At 48.3% G+C, this 16,410-nt stretch overlaps 1 protein-coding gene across 1 annotated transcript in view; it reads left to right on the plus strand.

The window, feature by feature from the left end:
- The window catches only part of DCAF17 (DDB1 and CUL4 associated factor 17), a 1,369,255-nt gene that overhangs the window by 1,218,112 nt on the left and 134,733 nt on the right, over positions 1 to 16,410 (plus strand). The window lies entirely within an intron of this gene.

The raw sequence follows: 16,410 nt of genomic DNA on the forward strand, positions 1-16,410 counted from the left end.
CATGGTAGTAGTGGCAGCACATTTTCTAGAAATGCCTATAATATTGACCTTGTTTTCTCCTTTTTACCACTCTGTACAAATCTGGTTGTACCTGCATTTCATCCTTCACATTCTGTATATTTTTGTTTTCATTTGGATTTTGTGGTGGGTAAAAAATATTTTTGGGTATTTATCCAGTGGTATCAATATCTGCTATCTCTTTAGTATCTATGCATTTCGATACTTATGTTCAAAATGTGTGCTGTTAGCACTTTGGCTGGTGCAGGCCTGAATTTGACTAGGCAAGGCAAAGGACACAGGTTTTTTTGTTCCTTTCTTCGCTTTTGACACTTTCAGGCTCATTTTACGTGGGGTGTTCCATGAAAACGTCCATATCCCTTAATGTATGATCTTAATTGTTTATTGGTCAGGCTGGACAAAAGGCACAGGAGTACAGGTGGTCCCAGGTTTCAGTGTTTTTTTTTTGGGGGGGGGCCTGACCATTAAACGGTAAAGCCGTCTGCCATGAACATGGCAGCTGGCCTTCCCATGCAACCCTGTGGATTGTGCTTGCATTTTACAATGTAAAAAGATGTTGTGAACTCCTTGATGACTCAAGCCTCTCTCCCTGCCCCCCCCCCCCCCCATACCACCACCAGATCACAATTAGATGCAGGCGGAGAAATTGGCAGTTTTCTTGCATGCAGTGGGATTAGGCACAAACATGATTTTTACACTCAAAGCACTCACTCGAGCTAGCGAAGACATCCAAAGATCCACGGATAGCAAACAAAAAGGTAGACCTTCTCTCTGCCTGTTTCTATATCATCCGTTCAATTTACATATTGCTCTTATTCTGAAATAAGGGGTCTTGTATCACGGCAAAGGGTGTGTCGGCCAACATTACAAATGTTGATTATTACTACTGTTACTGTTCTTTTAAATCCAAACTAAGACACAGGGAACACAAAAGGCAGAGCATGAGAGCATACTTTGAGCAGGACCGAAAGCCTTTCCGGGATGGCAGTTCAAACATGGGAGAAAGGCTGGGAGATCTGAAAGGACGACCCAGAGGGTATTTCCCTTGCCCTTTTTAACCCAGACACACGAAACCGCATGTGAAAGAAGACGTAAGACCAGGAATCACTTTTGCGAGTGGTGTGTCAGATGTCAGCGGTACATGCAACCCTCCCGCCCTGATTGCCAGGGCGGGGAGAAGCGGTTGCCATCTTGGTATCGTCCTTGACTCCAGCGGCAAAGAAAACACAAACAAGTTCAGCTTAGCCGGTGAGTTAGAAGAAGCTGATAGTGGACCGGACTGTGTTAGGCTCAAGGTTGCAGTGGCAACATTGTATGTGAAGAAAGAAGATAAAAGACAGTTGTCTTTTGTGAGTGAAAGCAGTTCCAGAAATAGTGGCCTGGCACCACGTGGGTGCTCATTCAAAGGACTCTTAACTGGTACCCCTCTCCTGAAAGAAAGAGAAAGTATTAAACTAAGAACGTTTAGGTCAGCAAAACCACAAAGACCAAGAGGCCTAGGGGAGACCAGCGTGAAGTGTGAAAGTGGTCATACAAGGGTCAAGCCAAATCCCTTATATAGTCGAAAGTCTTTGACATATTGTGAAAACTAAGTAAACTGTGATAATTTGCAAATGTGAACCCGACTGAGGCATGCCTGCGAATTGGGGTAAACGGTAAGATACCTGTGAACATTGTGAGGACAAGCATGAACCCAACTGAGGGATATCCGCAGTGAGTTGATGGTCTGAGCCCGATCGAGGGAGGCTAACGTTCAGAAAAGGATTGGAGCCCAGCTGAAGGGGATCCCAGGGTGAAGAATAATCACCCTACGTAAAGATAAACAGAAGGAACTTTTGTTATGTGTTTATAACCATCAGGCCCTCTGAAGCAAGAGACTTTACCTGAATGATACTTGGGTACAGAAGGCCCTGATATTGTCGAAAGAAACTGTAAGCTCATGCTGGAGAAGCCCAGGAGTGTGCTGTGCTCAAGAGTCCTGCCGTGTCCCATGCTAAAAACATTGGGAAGGGAGACCACGGCCTTAGCATCCTGAATTATCATTTTGTGAACACTCTTTATTTTCTTGTGAACACTATCCCACACTATTTTGTAGCATAGCAGTAAGGATTAGCAATAGTTCTTTTAGTATAGGCCCTTTTAATTTGACTAGACTCCACTAGGACTGTATTTTTATTTTTTGATGGTCGTAGCTTGCTCCCTTCTTAGATTTAGGTTGAATTAGGCGTTTATCTCACCAATTTTTAGAGTTTAATAAACACCCTTGAAATGTGATCACTTGTGCCTGTCTTACTCAATTGAAACTAATTGGGGGACGCTACAGTTTCAAAACAGTAGTCATGGAGCTTCTAGCCCCTCTGTTGCCATGAAAGAATCAATAGGTTTCAATATCTGTAGCAGTAGGGAAGCAGTTACCCCCACCCCCTGGGAAAAGAGGAATTACCCTACAGATCTGGTTTTGATACCCCTCACTCTAACATAAGGTTGGCCCCAAAATCTGGCCTAGCGTGGACGTTCGGTAAAGAGGTTTTAGCAGGCGTCATCGATCCCGACTTCCAGGGGGACGTAAAGGTTCTCCTACAGAATCATGATGGAATCCCATTCAAAGTACATTGTGGGGATCAAATGTCTCAAAGAATTTGGGAAAGGGCTCTATTTCCTCAGTTTAAAGAAAGTGAACCAAATGAAACAGAAAGAGGTACATTAGGCTTTCTTTGGGAAAGCTGATAAACCATTTTAACATTGAGGAAAGGAAGGGAGAAGAGCCTACCATCTATCGCGACCTATCCTTTGCTCAGTGAAATGATCCAGCTCTCGCTGAAGCTTTCTTACAAGCTATTCCAGAAGGAGAAGTTATAGAGAAGGGGTGCCCCTTTTTCTTCATAAAGCAGGGGTTGCTTTATAGAAGAGAAACATCTAGAGAAGGCCTAGTAAAGACACAGGTAGTAATCCCTGAGACCCACCGAAAGGTGATGCTAGAGATTGCGCCTCCCATCTTACCGGGGGGCACTTAGGACAATCCAAAACCCAGGCACATATCAGTGGGAAGTTATACTGGCCAGGTATCCATGCCAATATAAAAACAGCACGTACATCCCATTGTCTGCCCCTCTGAATCCTTTGTCAATCCTAGCAGTCCCTTTTTCAAGAATCGGGATGGACATCATTGGACCACTAGAAACATCCAGACTAGCCAACAAATATCTCCTTGTGATTGTCAACTATGCAACCAGATACCCCGAAGCATTCCCAATGCGAAATAATACCACACAGCAAATCCTTAAACACTTCCTACTGTATTTTTCCAGGGTCGGCTTTCCCAAGGAAATACTGACCGATCAAGGTTCAAATTTTATGAGCAAGCTTATGGCTGAAGTCCAAGAGCTAATCCATATGACCACCGTACAGACTTGTGTGTACCATCCTCAAACCAATGGCTTGGTTGAAAGATTCAATAAAACTCTGAAATTAACCCTACAAAAATTGGTAGATAAGGTCAGGAAGGACTGGGACTGAATGATCCCTTGGGCATTGTTTGCAGTAAGGAAAACCCCTCAAGTATTTACAGGTTTTTCTCCTTTTGAACTGCTTTATGGTAGAGAACCTAGAGATGTCCTGGACATGCTCAGGGAAACCCTGGAATAACGAGAAGAGGCACCCATTCCCATCTCGCAAACCACTACTAGAATTTGAGAGCATATGAGACTTCTTTGAGATCTAGTCTGCACTCATATGGAAAAAGCCCAGGGCCAACAAAAAACCACTTACGACAAGAAGGTGAGCTTAAGATTGTTCTCCCTAGGACAAAAAGTACTGGTCCTCTTACCCACCTCAGAAAACACGCTTGTCTCCAAGTGGCATGGGCCCTATGAAATATTAGAGAAAACAGGAATCTGTACTTATAAAGTAGCCCAACGGGACAGGAAGCAAAAGGTCATTTATATTGTGTAAATCTCTTAAGAGTGGAAAAAGAACCCGTCAGACACCCATGCCAAGGTACTATCCTGTTTGGTTCCAGAGTAAATAGACAGCTTTGAATTAATTTCTCCAGAGCAATCTATTCAACAACAAGAAGATCTAAAAGATACAGTTACATAATTTCCCAATGTATTTTCAGAAAATATGAAGAGTAAAAGGTACATACTACTATATTAGAACACTTAAGGGCAAAGTGGTTCATTTAAAACCGTATAGACTCCCGTAACCAGATAGTGATTGAGCAACTAAATAAACTGTTGATGGCAAATATTATCGAGCCTTCTCCGAGCTCATGGTCCTCCCCTATGGTGTTGGTCACTAAATCTGACCATTCCTGGAGGTTTTGCATAGATTTCCATCAAGTTAATGCAATTTCCGATTTTGATGCCTATCTCATGCCACGCATCGATGACCTAATTGATGAACTCTGAGCAGCCACCGTTCTATCCACCCTAGATTTAACAAAAGGGTACTGGCAAGTCCCAGTATATGGACCAGATCAAGAAAAGATTGCGTTTTCAACGCCCCTAGCACTGTTTCAATTCAAAGCCCTCCTTTTTGGCTTGCACAGCACACCAGCCACTTTCCAACGCCTCATGGATAAAATATTACAACCTTATTCCGATTTCTGTGGAGCTTACATTGACTATATCATCATTTATAGTAAAACCTGGGAGGATCATTTTATCCACCCTTATAATATTGTGAAAGTCCTCAGAGAGGCCGGCCTAACTGCTAACCCATCTAAATGCAGACTGGCCCAATCAGCCGTGAGATACCTCAGCTTCTTCGTAGGAAATTGGGAACATACAACCTCAACATGAGAAAGTGAAAGCCGTCCTAGATACACCTACCCCCAAAATTAAATGTGACCTTAGGGCCTTTCTAGGGTTAATATGATATTACCGTAGGTTTATCCCAACATTTTTCAGACAAAACAGCAAGGCTGACAGATTAACTCAAGAACGCCGATCCTCAGAAATGTCATTGGTCTGAAGGAGATGATATATGTTATAACACCTTAAAGCAAACCCTGTGTCAGAACCCTATCCTAAAGGTAGTCAATTTCTCTAAAGATTTCATATTGCAAACGGATGCCTCCCTTACAGGGTTAGGAGCAGTCCTGGCGCAAGTTTGCGACTAATTAGAACATCCCATCTTGTTTGCAAGCCGGAAGCTTTTCCCATGTGAAAAAAACTACTCTGTGCTGGAATTAGCGGCCCTGGCCATCAAGTGGGTCATTATTCACCTTAGATAGGAAGTTCACACTTGTCACAAACCATTCTCCCGTAGTTTGCATTAGCCAACGCAAAGACTCCAACCCTCGTGTCATGCGATGATTTCTACCCTTCTGTTTCACGGTGGAACACTAAAAAGGTAAAGACCAGGGGAATGTAGATTTCCTTTCCCGGTTCCCCTACGAAACAGATGTGGCTACATCGCATGGAGGAAGGGTATGTGAGAAACCTGAAGGTGTCTCACCCACTAGTCCCAGAAGATCTGTCATCCAGGTGGCCAGGACACGGCCATTGCTATTGGATACAGTTCCTCGGAGTGGACCAGTGCGGGAGGATCACCTGGATGGGGGGGGGGGGGTTTCAGGGAGTGGAAGTGGTATGCCCTTCCTTATGACACCTTTTCCCCATCATACCCCGTAGGATACGTAGAAGCTCTACCCTGCCCCCTTTTCCAACACAAACAATTTCTCACACTGTGAAAGACAACGGACTGACTCCAGAGCCGTTTACCTGACATGTCACAACACAAGGGTCAGGTAGAGTCAGGCAATTGCAGATAACCGCACACACCTGACCATGACTGCCCTTTCCCTTCCCCACAGGGATAAAAGGCGGAACACGAGGGCACACTTGGAGCAAGGGCGAATGCATGAGGAAGCAGCCATTCTGGGACAGCAGTTCAAACAGAGGAGAAAGGCAGAGAAATCTGAAAGTTCGACCAGAAGGGAATTGCCCTTGCCCTTTTTTTACCCAGACCTGCGAAACCTCAGAGAAAGAAAACTAAGACTGGGAATCGCTTCTGGCGAGTGGTGTGTCGGATGGGATGTCAGCGGTAAGTGGAACCCTTGCGCACTGTTGGCCAAGGTGGGGAGAAGCGGTTGCCATTGTGGTACCGTCCTTGACTCCAGCAGCAAAGAAAACGGCAACGAGTTCAGCACGGCCGGTTAGTTGGAAGAAGCTGGTAGTGAACCGGACTGTGTTAGGCTCAAGGTTGCAGCGGCAACATTGTATGTGAAGAAAGAAGATAATGGACAGATGTCTTTTGTGAGTGAAAGTAGTACCAGAAATAGTGGTCCGGCACCACATGGATGCACATTTGAAGGACTCTAATTGGTGTCCCGCTCCTGAAAGAAATAGGAAGTATTGAACTAAGAACTTTTTGGTTAGCGAAACCACAAAGACCAAGGCCAGCGTGAAGTGTCAAAGTGGTCATACGAGGGTCAAGCAAAATCCCTTGTACAGTCGAAAGTCTTTGACATGTTTTGAAAACTAAGTGAACTGTGATAACTCAAGGATGCCTGCGAATTGGGGTAAACAATAAGATACCCATGAACATTGTGAGGACAAGCATGAACCCGACCAAGGGATGTCCACAATGAGTTGATGGTCTGAGCCTGATCGAGGGAGGCTAACGTTGAGAAAAGGAGCAGAGCCCAGCTGAGGGGGATCCAAGAGTGAAGAATAATTGTCCGTTGTGAAGATAAACAGAAGGAACTTTGTTTTATGTTTATAACTATCACGCCCTCTGAAGCAAGAGACTTTGCCTGAAAGAGACTTTGGTACAGAAGGCCCTGATATTGTGGAAAAGAACTGTAAGCTTGTGCTGGAGAAGCCCAGGATTGTACTTGCTCAAGAGTCCTGCCTTGTCCCGTACTAAAAACGTGGGGAAGGGAGATCCTGGCCTCTGCATCTTGACTTAAAATTTTGTGAACACTTTCTTTTTTTGTGAACATTATCCCACACTATTTTGTAGCATAGCGATAAGGATTGGCAATACTTTTGTTAGTATAGGCCCTTTTTATTTGACTAGACTCCGCTAGGACTGTATTATTATTGTTTGATGGTCGTAGCTTGCGCCCATCTTAGATTTAGGTTATTACGTGTTTATCACACCCATTTTACAGTTTAATAAACACCCTTGAACTGTGATCACTTGTCTGTCTTACTTTGATACCATGCCTTCCTTACACCACATACCTCCCACTGGTAGATAGAATTTTGAATGTATTTGTCATGCGCTCTACCAGTGCAGACTATACTGCATCTGGGCGAAGATCTTGACAGAAGAGCAACAATGTGTAAGAAATAGGAGTGAAAGAGTTATTGGAAGAGGTACGTTTTGTGAATTTTTCCAAAATGATTGGTTAGAGGACTTAGTGCAAAGATCAATGGGAAGTGAGTGCCATAAATGAGGGCCCACGATCGAGAAATGTCTATCACCTCTGTTCACAGAGTGGGAAGCAGTTACTACTAGAAGGTGTTGATCAGAAGATCATAATGATCGTGTGGGCAAATGCGTACAAATTTGGCTGTGAAATATGTTGGAGTAAGACCATGAAGGCATTTGAAAACAAGTCAGAAAATCCTAAAAATAATTCTTTGTTGTACCAGCAGCCAGTGATGTGCCTTACAATGGTGTGAGATAGGTGAGAATTTTCGAAAGTGGAAAAAAGGTATCACAGCTCTATTTTGTGCTTTTTGCAATCAAGCACATTGTCTTTCCGGGATCCCTGTAAGGATACCATTACAATTGTACTACCGGTCGGTGTCCTTGCGGAATGAAAGGATGGATCAGTTGCAAAAGTCAATGGCGAAAGTAAATAGACTTCACTATTTCCTCAACTTGATAGTTAAAATCCAGATAGGATTGCCAAATGAAAGATAGAGAAGTAAATGGCTTTGGTACACACCATTGGTGGGTCTTGTAATTGTCAAACATAAACAAATTGGCAACACATATCTTTGGAACACCCGTTAGTATTGTGCCTTTTGCCATACTGTAATGTATTGGAACAAAATAGTCGAATGCTATTTGGGTTTGTGGGAACTTGATGTTTGTCTTCAAAAGATTTGATGACAAGAAAATTTGAAAAAGACATCTTAACATTATGTATCTTACACAGACTACAAATTACTATAACAGCCAATGAATAGGGTTTGATATACCTGATCAGAGGAAGGTACAGTTTGACACTATTGATACAGTATTAGTGTGGGTTGTGAGAAATCGGAGGGTGTCCCACCTGCTAGTCCTCAGGGACTTGTCATCCAGGTGGCCAGGACACAGCCATCACTTTCGGATCCAGTTCCTGGGGGTGGACCAGTGCGGAAGGATCACCTCTGTGAGGGGTCTTTTGGGAGTGGGGGTGGGACAGCCGATGGTGAGACATGGTATTCTCCCCTTTTTTGTTCATCTTCCCCATCCTATTTTGTAGAAGGTCCCAACTTCCCCCAGTAATCAGACTCTCTCTCACATCGTACTGGACATGTCCTGTTAATCGGGTCAGGCAAAGTCAGGCACTTTACTCTAAGTGCATACACCTAATACCAATTAGCTCTCCTCACACAAATAAAAGGCAACACCTAAAAGACACACTATGAGCAGGGCGGAACACGAGTACGAGCAGAACCTCCGGGACAAAGGGACACCTACTGGAGCAGAGCAATGGACCAAGGGATGAGAGCCGTGGGCCGAAAACCCCAAGAGTTCCCTCCTGGAGGTTGTTATTCTGACAGACTGCGAAAGACGCGTGGAGAAGACCAGATCCCACGAGTGAAGACTTGATTGTGTTTCAAGGACGCCAGCCACCCTCCTGGGTGAATGGCAGAGTTGGGGAGGTGAGGCCAAGCCTGTGGTACTAACCTTGACTTGTGAATTGGAAATGGAAAAAACAAGAAAGAGACTCACACAGCCGGTGAGTTGGCAAGCGACCTGAGAGACCGCTGTGTGTTAAAGTGAATGAAGTAGCAACATTGTTTTTTTAATTGTTGTTTAGCTAACTTTCAGCTTTTATCAAAAAGGAAAAGAAAAAAGAGAACAAGATACAAACAAAAGAAGAAATGAAACTCACATATACAGTACAATTAATACAGTTACTAAAATTCCCAAAACTAAAAACCATTAAAGATACTCTAAAAACAAGTGATGTTCCAGACTTGACCCAGATTGATAGCACGAAAAAAAACAACCACTGCAGTTATGCCAGAAGTTACATGACCACATAAACATCTATTTCACCCCTCCAAATTATCAGAGATAACATCATCGACTAACTTTCTACTTAAATACTTTAGGCGAATGGAGGTGGCGCTGTGGAGCAGTCCAAGATGGCTGCCTAGCCTTTGAGCTCTGTGTGGCTCCGGCAATCATCCGCATACATCTGCGACCGACACCATTTCTGACACTGTGCCTGTGGTTGGCCTGCTGCCCTGTTGTGTCAGGCATCATCCGGTGAAATCCCAGCTTGAATCGGACTCGGAAAGCCTACTTACGGGCCTCCTCCAATTGCGTCCTGCTGACTCGCTTGCCCCAGCCTCCGGGTGCCCTGCTGGGCTTCCCGTGACTGTCCGGGGCCGCTGGAGCTGTGCGGGGAGCCGCAGCAGTCTCCCCCCGTGAAGCGCTGTGGCGTGGTCCCTTTGCTATTAGAGCCGCTGCAGGCTTTTCCCAGCCTCCTGACATCTCCCTTGGGCCGGAGTCCCTGGGCTGGGCGGCTCTGGGGACCAGCTGCCGGGGCCGTCGCTGGAGCGCGCCCTGGCCCCTGCCTTTGCTGACGGGGCTGGAGCCCACATCGCCGGGACGCGTGGGCAGACCGGGCCACGGCCTGCCCTCTGTGGCGGACTTCCTGCTTCCAGGAGCGCGTGAGCGATCGCGCTGATCAGGTGAGGGGCTGGGGGGGCCCGTTCTGGGAGTGTTGCTGACCCCCCATCCCCCTGCTCTGCCAGCTGTCCTGCTCCATCGCGGGTGCCGTGGGATCCCCCCGCATGTACTTTGAGCCGCATCACCAGACCTGGGCACCCTGGAGAGTGGGCTATGCGAACGTTCCCTAAAAAGCTCATAGGAGTTGCCCGCATTAGTCACTGCTAAGGCACACCCTGCATTTTATCACTTCCTGGGGCTATCCACCTTCACCTGGATGCCCCTGTGTGTGCCGGGAGTATTGACACCTCATCTGCTACTGTACTGCACGGATTGAGCTCCTGGGGGCGGGGGGCCTGTTGGGCTGGTCTCACACCTCTCACTTGGATGGGGGAGCGGCCCCCTACAACACTGCCACGTCATTTATCCATTTCCGAGTGCTGGTGCCCTCATACTCCTGGACCCACGCCCCGGGCGTTTAAGCCGGCTACGGATACTCACCCTCCACTGCTACCAGAGCCGGCCCACTCCACCGTGGTAGGGATAGAACCTTCTGTCCTCTGGCCCCCTAGTCCACTGCCCGTTTACTGCACCTCTGGGTCCGGCCATACCTGAAGGAGTTCAGCAATGTCGAACAGGTCCGGGGGGAGGAGGGGCATGGATAAATTCGCCACATCAGTTCCGAGGAGCGAAATGGGGCACGCATCATCCCAGCAAGAGGAACCGGAAGTTGACTTGCGCCTGAATGCAACGGCCCCTGATCTGACCACTCTTATGGAATCCATGGCTAAAAACTTCACCTCCTTTCACGAGATGCTCGATGACATTAATGCCAACGTCGCCTCCCTAAAGTCACGGGTGGATCAGGCGGGGACCAGAATCACTGAAGCTGAAAACAGAATCTCCACTAATGAGGATGTTATACATGTTCTGCAGGACGCTGTTACCTCCTTGTCCTTTGACATGAAAAGTGTGCGGGCAAAGTGCGATGACTTAGAATCGTGCTCCTGCAGAAATAATCTGCGCGTTATAGGGGTCCCTGAGAACGCCCTTAAGGGGCGCATGGAGGATGCGGTCGAAGCCTTACTGAAGGACCTGCTGGGCAACCCGACGTTATCGCCACATTTCACAGTTGAGAGAGCTCATCGAGCGTTATCACCTCGCCCCAAGCCCGGTGATATTCCAAGGCCCATCATAGCCCGGATCCTCAATTACCAGAACAGAGATCTCATCCTCTGCCTGTCCTGCGAGAGAGGGGACCTGTGTCTTGAATCCCACACCGTCAGGATTTTTCCGGACTTTTCGATTGCGGTTCAGCAGGAGAGGCACCAGTTCATTGGAGTCAAGAAGCTGCTCAGAGAAAGGTGTGTCCCGTACGCTATCCTTTTCCCGGCGTGCCTCAAAATCACCCACAATGGTAAACTATACTTCTTCACTGTCCCCGCTGAGGCGGTGAAATTTATTGAAGCGCACATACCACTTCCTGATCAGGCAGGAGAGCCCGCCAAATTCAATTGACTCAGAGCATCATGGTCCGATGTTAACTAATCTATATGGTAAAATCTGTGACTTGGATTATGCAAATGGTAACTAGGTGCTGCAATTTCAGCTGATTGGGCCCCCTCCGCTCTGGACTGAGTCACGGTTCGTCCTGGGTGCGGGCTGCACTGGCCTCCCCTTCACATTTGAATGGTTGGTGTAGTCATGTACCCCAGGTGCCTCCCTGGAGTCCTCCCACTTTCTATGACTGCCTGGCTCTGGGGGCCAGCCGATGGGTCTGTTTTTCGCAGAACTTCTCTTTTGACAATTTCAATGGTATTTGAAGTGCCGTCCACACGGCTACAGCACACCTCCCTGCAATTGCAAATGCTTTTGTTCTGGTTGTTGTCACTGGTTGTAGGCCCCTGTTGGGCATTTCCTGGGGCTTTCCCCTGTTCGGTCTGGTCCTCGGGCCCCTCTATTTCGGGGAGTGTTGGTACTTCTCGTGACGTTTGTGTTGGGGGCTGGGGGAAATCCACTGCAAGTTGGGGGTGGGCAGTGAGGGTGGTGGGGGGCAATGTTGGGGTTTTGAGACGTGGTATTGCAAACGGCAGGGGTAGACTGGCAGATCACACGACATTGGGGCGCCTGTACAGGAATAATCGCTGCCTTATAGTTGGTTTACAACAACAGTGGTGGGATGTCCACTAGGCTTTGGTGGGCCGTCTATTATGGTACCCTGGTGCGCCCTGGTGCTAGGGGTCTGGTCCTTGGTTTCGTGGATCACAGGGTGTTTTGAGGTACACGGCTGCATGACAATGCCTGAGGTGCACGCCGTGGATGTCATGCGGGGGCGGCCTCCAGTCTGGTCCAACATTATGACGCTGGTGGTGAGATATTGCTTAGACCTTTGAAATGCAAGTGGTAGTGATGTCTTGGAATGTGCGGGGCCTGAGCAATTACACGAAGGCTCGTAAGATTGTAGCTTATGCCAGCAGACACGGCTGCAAAATCCTGCTTTTGCAGGAGACACACTCAATGGGCCCTCTATCCAAAAGCATGGCGCCAACGTGGGGATCGCACAGATATTACACCTCATATTCCACGCGCGCCAGAGGGGTCCTGGCACTGATCCATAAGTCGGTTAAGTTTGTCTTACATAAAAGCTACGTGGACCCCGAGGGGAGATGCACTGTTTTGTACTGCGCTATTGCCAATAAGGATTGCTTGCTAGTGAACACATATGGCCCCAATGTTGACTCTCCCACATTTATCGACCAGGTGGCATCCATTTTACTAGGGTATGTGGGGGTACAGATCATTTGGGGTGGGGATATGAACTTCATACTCGACCCAATGAAAGATGGGTCTGGCACGGCCTCCAGAACCCCGTCAGGCGCAGCTCGCAGATTACTGTCCCACAGTGTGACACTTGGCATTCATGATGTATGGAGGGTGCTTCATCCACAGACACGGGAGTTCACTTACTACTCCTCAGTACATGATAGTTCCTCCAGGATCGACATGTTCCTGGTATCCGGTTCGGTGTTGGGTAAGATTGTGGAAATGAAAATTCTGGCACGCACTCTGTCCGACCACTCACCGATACTTATGGTCCTTGAGTTGGGAATGCCTGCTCCTCCCATCAATGCGTGGCGATTCAAATTGACTGCTCTCCAGGACACTGTGTTCAGGGCAGATATTCTTGCTGACGTTCAGTCCTATTTTGAGCACAATGGGTCGCAGTCCACCACCCTAGGGGTCCGCTGGGATGCTTTTAAAGCCTTTATCAGGGGGGGCCTCCAGACGTCCGGAGTCATTAAGTCTATAAGAGCCGCCTTATCCCGTTCCGAAACCAGACTCCGAGATCTGGAGCGGGCCCACCCGGACTCAGTTGACCCTAGTGTCCTCTCCCGGATCAGTGAGGAGTTAAAGACCTTTAACGAGCATGCTACTAGGGAGGTCCAGTTCTTCAGCCGCCCACAGGCTGCACGGAAGTACGGGGAGGGTGATAGGCCCGGTAAGACGTTAGCTGCATTGGTGAGGGGTGAGTGGGGCCAATCTCAAATTAACTGTATTAAGGACAATCAAGGGGTGATGCAGTGGTCTGACCAGCGCATCCTTGAGGTCTTCACTGGCTTCTACTCTGAACTGTACACTCAGCCCCCCGAACACTGTGACTCGCAGATGCGGGAGTTGCTGGAGCAGATTCCCACCACCATTATTTCTGGTGAAACTAGAGACCAATTAGACTCCCCCATTACATTAGATGAAACTGTAGAAGCCATATCTAGTCTCCCTAAGGGAAAGGCTCCGGGTCCCGACGGGCTCACCGCTGAATTCTATCAGGAGCTTGTTGCAATTTTGGCCCCCGAATTGCTCAGGGTTTGGAATGAGTCCCTTCGGATTGGATCCCTTCCCCCAACGTTGCGGGAGGCCGTCATTACGGTCCTGCTTAAGCCTGGGAAACCTGGGGACGATTGTGGATGATATCGGCCCCTTTCGCTTATGAACTTAGATACCAAAACTTTTGCTAAGGTGATTGCTAGCAGCTTCTTACCTGTTATGCCATACATGATACAGGACGACCAATCAGGTTTCGTGCCCGGGAGATCTACGTCACACAATATCAGGCGGCTCCTCAATGTCATGTCACGAATCGACCAGGGTACGAGCGCAGTTGCAGTCACTCTTGATGCCCAGAAGGCTTTTGACATGGTGTCCTGGAGGTACATGTGGCTCGTCCTCGAGACCATGGGGGTTGGGCCTAGGATGATCGCATTCATCAAGCTGTTGTACACCTGCCCGGTTGCAAGGGTTCGGGTTAATTCGCAAACGTCCGCCCTATTGCCCTTTTCAGAGGCACCCGCCAGGGTTGCCCGTTCTCCCCGATCTTATTTGCCCTAGCCATCGAGCCCATGGCAGACTTATAAGGATGCGCCATTCTCACAAAGGGATACAGTTACAGGGTACCCCCGAGATCATCTCTCTTTATGCGGACGACGTGCTGCTGTTCGTCCGAGACCCAGATGTCTATCTTGACCCAATACTACGGTACGTCACCCGCTTTGGTACATATTCTGGTTTCACTATTAATTATACCAAATCCAAACTTTTCCCTCTCACTAGCTCCACCGACCAACCTGCCACAGAATATCCGCTCCACTGGTCTCCAGATGGGATTAGATACTTGGGCGTCCAGGTGTCCCTGACTAGAGAAACCCTCCTAGCGAATAACTACTTTACGAATGTTCCCATATGGCCGGGCATGAAGTACTTTACAGATCTCCACAAGCTGTGCGCCCAGTTTCTGTGGTATTCCGGTGCAGTGCGCAAAAAATGGCTTGGAATGGCACTCCCATATGATGAAGGGGGGTTCACTGCCTTGAAATACTGGATTGCAGCACAGGCTCAGTTCACTTCTTATTGGTACCCCGGGCCCCCTGCTCGCCCCCATGTCAAACTGGAAGCCCTGGCTGCAGCTGGCACCAATGTAATGTCGTTTATATTGCACCGCTGATATGTGCCGGACTCCCCCATTGACCCTGTATATGCTACCTTATTGGCCTAGGGGCAGGTGTTTGCTGCGGAGACCGAAAATCACCCGTATTATAAATGGCTCCCCGTCTGGCATTTTCCCGGGCTGGAACCCACAAATGATGCGGCCCTGGCTCAACACTGGCAGACCCTGGGGTACCATGCCCTAACTGACTTCTACCCAGACGGCCAATTTATAACACCGCAGACTTGGAAAGCGGGCCACTCTGGTTTGCCACTAGAACTCCTACAATATTATAGACTTCGTGCTGCCTTCCGCGGCGCATGGCCAGCGTTTCACAATGAACCTCCCGATTCTCCTGGGATCTCCTATATTGCTAACTCGGGGGGGGGGGGCTGCGGTGTAATGTCTTCATTATATAAACTCCTTCTTGCGGGTACTGCATCGCCTTCTAGTGCCCGAGACGAATGGGCATCCGAATTAGAGATGGAGCTCTCCGACCAGCTATGGGGGAAAATGTGCTCCCACACTAATAGGGTCTCCCTTAACTTTCAATATCGCGCTATCCAGTATAAATTGCTGAACAGGTTATATTACACTCCGTGCAGGATCTCCAGGTTTGCCCGCTCTGACCCACGGCCCTGCCCTCGCTGCGGAGCGGAGAATGCAGGTCACTTGCATATGTTCTGGGACTGCCCGGGGCTGGCTACTGAAAGGAAGCGCCCCCAAGTTAGCACGATCCTCCCCGCAATGGGAGACAATAATGGACACTCCCGTAATGGGAATAAGGCCAAGACAGAGTGCGGGTGAGCGTAAGTGGGAGTTTATCAAAAGAATATGGCATGCAAAGAACTCTGCAACCTCCGAGAGCGCTCTGTCTGACAATAGCAAAGACAGGCGTATTTCTAATACAAAAAACGTCATCAAAACCTACACACTATAGGGGGCACAAGTTAATTGGGATTGGGTGGCGTCGACTAACTATAGGTGTTGCTGCAGCTTGGTTGGTCCGGGTGGGAGGACGTCACTGGTCAGCCTCGTGGGTAGGGTTGGGCCTGGCAGGCCGGCTTGAGGTCGTCCGGGCGGTGTTGGTTCGCTGGGGCAGCCTGTGACAAAGATGAATACCTTCCCTGACTTGGGTGCCCTAGATCATGCACATTGCAGTTACTTAAAACCCCATATCTAACTGCTACAGTAAATCTTTCAATCAAAGAAATACAACACAGGAGGAATGCACCTTGTGAGGGGTCTGGTGGTCATCTATTGGATTTACCGGTGTTCTGACGTCTGGTATTTCAGGTCGAGGGGCTGGGCTCTGGGGCCTGGTCCGAATGATACATGTCTGTCTGCTGCGTTAGAAGTTATTATATAAATGGGTCTCTGTGTCTTGTCCCGGCGTTGGGGGTCCTCTTTGCACGGGGTCATGATTCTTGGGGTGGTCTGGGGGGGGGTTATGGGATTTACGAGAGGGTGCTGGTAGATCTGTGGATTCAGACGTGGGTTTATTACCGTGCTGTAAATAACACAGGTGGCGGGCTGTGGCCTTGGGTGCGGTACTGGGG

This window comes from Ambystoma mexicanum, chromosome 9 (assembly GCF_040938575.1).
Source record: "Ambystoma mexicanum isolate Mex_15411 chromosome 9, UKY_AmexF1_1, whole genome shotgun sequence".
NCBI classification, from domain to species: domain Eukaryota; kingdom Metazoa; phylum Chordata; class Amphibia; order Caudata; family Ambystomatidae; genus Ambystoma; species Ambystoma mexicanum.